A 6,000-nucleotide genomic window follows, 5' to 3' on the forward strand; every position below is an offset into this window, starting at 1 on the left:
TGGAAAGGGGGCAACGAGCCCCAAACCCCCTCCCCAAACCCCCTCCCCAAAGCCTGGACTTCAATGGGTGAGAAACGAGCAGCGGGAAAGGCTTTGGAACCCCCCAAAATGCCCTTTGGATGATGACGACGGAGGAGATGGCTTCTCACTGAGACACCCCCCCAAAATATTTCATGATGATGATGACAGAAGAGATGGCTTCCCACCGACCTTCACCCCCCACCCCCAAAAAAAAAAATGTGGATGGTGGTGACAGAGGAGTTGGCTTCTCACCGAGACCCCACACCCCATCCTCATCACTCCCCGCATCCCATCCTCATCCTCATCACCTCCTTCCTTATCCTAACCACCCCTCATCCCATCCCCATCCAACCCTCATCACCCCCCCACCCCCCCCCATTCCCATCGCCAGGTCCCAGCCAGGAGCTCGCTGCTGTGAACGCTTCCAAACAGGTAACACTTGTTGGGCTCCTGTGATTTTGGTTTGTTTTTAACCTCACCTACCACCACCACCACCCCCCCCCTACCCTCCCCAACACTTACCCCCCCCCCCCCCCCCTTGTGAAAAGTTTGGCACTTCCAAGGCGTCAGTAATTAGGTGGTTTCGTGCTAAGGGTGCCAACTGATGCTATCTCCCAACCCCTCCGAGTTCCAGCGCCGAGGGATGGAAAATGCTGTGTTGCAAGAGCTCCAGTTACCCAATTCCTGCAGGGCCGGCTCTGCAATGGGGCTGAAATCCCTGCTACTGGGGGGGGGGGGGGGTAAAGGCTGGGGGGGGGGAGGCATTTGGCAGCTACAGGGCAGCGGGCACCGGCTCCCGAGTTGGGGAGGGGGAAGCAAAACACACCACGCGAGGAGAAAGAGGAGAAGGAAGAAGGGGTTGGTGCTACGGGAGTTGGAGGGGTTTGGACCTGGGGGTGTTAGAGGGTTGGGGGGGTGTCGGTGTGAGGGGTGGTTGGAGCATGAGGGTTATGTGGCAGGAATGGGGGGGGGGGGGGGAAACAAAGACCTCTATCCACTTCAGAGCTCCCCCCATCCACTTTAGAGCCCCCCCCAATCTACTTCAGAGCCCCCCTATCCACTTCAGACCCCCCCTATCCACTTCAGAGCCCCCTATCCACTTCAGAGCCCCCCCCCCTCCAACCTCCCCCCTATATCTCGGCAGGGCTCGTCACCGCTGGACCCTACTTTCATTAGAAGCACCCCCACTGCTGAACAGACACCCCCCCCGGTCAGAACCCCCCATTCCTTACCGTGCATGGAGCCCCCTCGTCCTATACAGAACCCCTTCCCTGCGCACAGAACCCCCCCCCTAAACTCTGTACACCCCCCCATCCTGCACAGCCCCCCCTCCAAATCCTTCCCAGCCGCCCCATCCTTTGCACTCCCCCTTTACACCCTTACCCCTCCCCTCCATTTTTTACACCCCCCCCCCCTATTTACACCCCCTCCCCTCTTATTGCACCCCTCCCCCCCTCAACAACCGCCCCCCAGTCCCTCCCCCCACCCCGCCCCGCCCGTGGCCCCGGCGCTGCCCCCGGGGAGCGGCGCAGGAGCAGCGGCGGCGGCGGCGGCAGCGGCTGCGGGGGGGTTTGTTTTGCGGGGGGGTGGGGTGGCGGTGGTGGTTGGTTTGCGGAGGGTGGTTGGGGGGGGGGGGGGGTAGGGTGGTGGATGCGGGCGGGAGGCCGAGGGGAAGCACCAAACAAGGTCTGGATCCGGCCCCGCCCCCGCTGCCTTCTTTGGGCTCCGGTTCCGGTGCTCCCGGCGCTGGGGAGGTGCGGGGCGGAGCGGGGCGCGGAGCGGCGCGGGGGGGGGGGACACCCACCGCTGCCCGAACGTTACCCCCCGCTTTGGGACGGCACAGCCTCCGCACGGAGAGACGGGGGGTCCCGCTGAGCACCGACCCCCGGCCTCTCCCTCCCCTTCTCCCCCCCCCCCCCCCCAATATTTTCCCCATCAGTGCGTTGCCACGGAGATGGGATGCTGCCCCCCCTCCCCCCCTCCCCCCAATATAATTAATAATCAAGACACCCCCATTTTGACCATCATCAGCTCCTCTCTTCCTACAGACTTTATGGGGGGGGGGGGGGGGGAGGATTTGCAGGACACCCCCCCCCCAATTTTGACCTCCCCCCCATTTTGACCGTCCCTAGTTCCTCCAGACTTTGCAGTGGATGGGGTGGAGGGGGAGGGTGTGTGTGAGAGTTGCTGGACCGTAAAGGATCAGAGCAGGAGCATTCCCCCCCCCCGAAAAAATAAACCACCCTAGAGCTGCCCCACTTTGCCCCAGCAGCACCACCCCCATCACGAGTTCTTCTCCAGTTCCACCAGGCTTTGTTACTGGGAGGGGGGATGAGGCTTTGCTGGGCCTTGCTGGATCAGAGCAGGAGTTGTATGTGTGTGTGTGTGTGTCCCCAGATAAAATCGGGACCCCCCCATTCTGACCATCACCCCCAAACCAGAGCTGCCCCACTTTGATCAGCACCACCACCATCATCACCAGTTCCTCTCCAGGTCCTCCAGACTCTATTGCTGGGGGGTGGGGGTGGGGTGGGGGGGGAGGGTTTGCTGGGCCTTACTGGATCAGAACAGGAGCACTCCCACCCCCCCAAAAATAAAATCAAGACACCCCCTTTTTGGCTTGCTGGACCTTACTGGATCAGAGCAGCCCCCTCCTCCCTCCAACCCACCCCCATCCTGACCAGTTGGCACTGCCACTCCCACCAGCTCCTCTAAGACTTTATCCCGGGGGTGGGGGTGGGGGGGAGGGTTTACTGGGCCTTACTGGTGAAGCTTGCCCTGGGAATGACTTCACTGGAGGGAGCAAGCACTGGCCCAGCTCCTTGTCCCACCATGGAGCATCCCTATGGATGCCCAGCCCTATGGTTGCCCAGTCCTATGGATGCCCATCCCCATGGCTGCCCATCCCTATAGATGTCTGTCCCAGTGGGTGCCTGTCCCTATGGATGCCCAGCCCTATGGATGCCCAGCACCATGGCTGCCCAGCCCCATGGCTGCCCATCCCTATAGATGTCTGTCCCAATGGATTCTTGTCCCCATGGCTGCCCATCCCTATAGATGTCTGTCCCAATGGATGCCCATCCCCATGGTTGCCTATCCCCATGGATGCCCATCCCCATGAATGCCCATCCCCATGGATGCTCATCCCCATGGATGCTCATGCCTATGGATGCCCAGCCCCACATCCACCTTACACCCACCCTGGGGGGAGGTTGTCTGCCCCCTGTGCCATGGTCAGGGGGGTGGCAGTGCCACAGGATGTGTGACCACAGTGGGGTTTAAACCCAGCTGGAAGCTCCTGAGCCATGTGGCCCCACAAGGAACTGGGCTTGGAGACACATCCCTAAGCCCAGCCTGATCCCACAGGGACACTTCTTCCCACAGGTGGCTTGATCCCGATGGATGTGGAACAGCAGAGCCATAGAATGCACTGGGGGAGGGAAGGGACCCTCAAGGTCATCTTGTCCAACCCCCCCAGCGGTCAGCAAGGACTTCCCCAACTAGAGCAGGTTGCTCAGAGCCACATCAGGCCTGACCTTGAGTGTCTCCAGGGATGGAGCCTCCACCACCTCCCTGGGCAACCTGTGCCAGCGTTCCACCAGCCTCAGAATAAAGAACTTCCTCCTGATGTCCAACCTAAACCTGCTCTGCTCTACTTTCAAACCACTGTCCCTTGTCCCATTGCCTCAAGCCCTTGGAATCAGCCCCTTGTATCCCTCCCCCACCCTTCTGGATCAGCACCACACCTCTACAGCCCTGAAACCCCTCCAGAGATGGGGTCTCCACCACCTCCCTGGAGAGCCTTTTCCAATGCCTGACCACTCTTGCAGCCACGAAATTGTTCCTCCTGTCCACCCTGAACCTCCTCTGGTGCATCTTGAGGCCATTTCCTCTTGTCCTATCACTTGTTCCCTGGGAGAGGGGGAGACCAACCCCCACCTCATCATCCCCTGACCCTGGTCCTGACCAGGGGGTTCAGTGCTGTCAAGAATCATCTCCCTGCATCGGTGCTTTGGCAGCATGGATCCATCTGCCTGATCCATAGCTCCTTTGGTCCTTTTGTGGCTGGACCCTGATGATCTTCAAGGTCTTTGCCAGCCTGTGTGATTGGTTGATGTCCCAAAGCAGCAGGTCCCACACCACCACGGCCTCTGAGGTTCCAAAGTTCCTCACCTTAAGGAAGCCAAGCAGGCAGAGCTGGCTGAGCCTCGTTAACCACCTGCCTCATTAGCCCAAGAGATAAGGGGAGGGGGATAATTTCATGGTCCCCAGGGCAGTGTGGGCCAGCCCCAATCTCCTCTGCCCCTGCCACCCATCTCCAGCACCTTGGGCTCTCCCCACCTGCCTGCACAGAGCCTGGGACAAGTCCTTGATGGCACTCAGCTGTCCCAGCTTGCTTCAGTCCCCTTCATCCCCACACCAAGATGAGCACCATCCCCATGTTGAAACCCTGATGGCATCTCAAGGGGCTGGGTCCCTCTGGGTGCTGTCACCTGATGGGTGCTGTCTCCCTTCTCCTCTCAGTCTTGTGATCAGGCTCTGGCCACCTGCCTGGGTGATTCATGGCCGTGAGCCCTGCAGGTGCCCCAGGCTGTGCCACTGCTGGGTGCCAGCCCACGCTGCTCACCAGCTCTCCAGGGACCCCCCCAGGGCTTTTAAAGGGGGAACTCTTCAGGGGGCTTTCACTTAATGAGTGACAGCACAGGGAAGAGAGCATCAGCCTGGCTTTCTTGCCTGGTGGTGAGGCAAAGGGGATGCTCATTCCCTGCAACAGTCAGAGAACCATAGAGCTGGGTTGGAAGGGACCTCAAGGCTCAGCCAGTTCCAAGCCCCCTGCCGTGGCCAGGGACACCTCACACTACAGCAGGTTGCTCACAGCCACATCCAGCCTGGCCTTCAAACCCTGGAATGGTTTTGGTGGGAGAGGACCTTCAAAGCTCAGCTGCTCCAACCCCCTTGCAGGGACTACCCCAACCAGAGCAGGCTGCTCACAGCCCCACGCAGCCTGGCCTGCAATGATTCCAGGGATGGGGCAGCTCCCACCTCCCTGGGCAACCCTCAGTGCAGAGCATTTCTTCCTTCTCTCCAGTCTGAATCTCCCTCTTTCAGTTCACACCATCCCCCCTTAGCCTGTCACAACAAACCCTGCTCAAAAGTCTGTCCCCAGCTTTCTTCAAGTCTTGAAAGGCCACCAGAAGGTCTCCCTGGAGCCTTCTCCGGGCTGCACAGCCCCAGCTCTCTCAGCCTGGCCCCACAGCAGAGCCCTTCCAGCCCTGCCAGCATTGCTGTGGCCCCCTCTGGCCCCTCTCCAACAGGTCCCTGTCTGTGCTGGAGGCTCCAGAGCTGCTCCAGCACTGCAGGGGGGGTCTGAGCAGAGCACAGCAGAGGGGCAGAATCCCCTCCCTGCCCCTGCTGCCCATGATTTCTCCTATCTAAACCATGCTGGTGATCCTGAGCCAAGAACTGAGCTCAGAGGAGGTGCTCATCACCATCACCCCACTTAGTTCAGAGTCTCAGGAGCTCCAGGAGGCTCTGCACAGCGCCTGGCTGTGGCTTTCGGGGTCTGTTGTGGCGGTGCCTCCAGCCCTGCCTTACAGAGGATGCTTGGACACAAAGCTCCAGGCACTTCCATTACCAGAGAGATGGAGGTTTCCCTCCCCAGCCCTCTGGATTTGCTGGAGATGTCAATGTGGGGCTGGTAAGGTCACCGAGCTGTAAACAGAGTGTGGCTGATGGGGACCTGAAAGGTCACCAAACTCCTACCCCTCCCCCGGGCACGACTGCACCAGGGCCGTGTGTGTAGGTGGCTGCTTGGATGGTCGACCACACAAAGTCTTCTCAGGCAGCTTGGAGAAGGGGAAACCACCAAACCCTGAAGTCTCTCAGCCACCTGAACCACCAGGTGGGCGTCAGGGAGGTGTCTGATGAAGCCACACTGTGGAGTTTTGCTGGCAAGCAGCGAGGCTGCAGGGCTGTGGG

This window comes from Dryobates pubescens, chromosome 31, assembly GCF_014839835.1.
Source record: "Dryobates pubescens isolate bDryPub1 chromosome 31, bDryPub1.pri, whole genome shotgun sequence".
NCBI lineage: Eukaryota > Metazoa > Chordata > Aves > Piciformes > Picidae > Dryobates > Dryobates pubescens.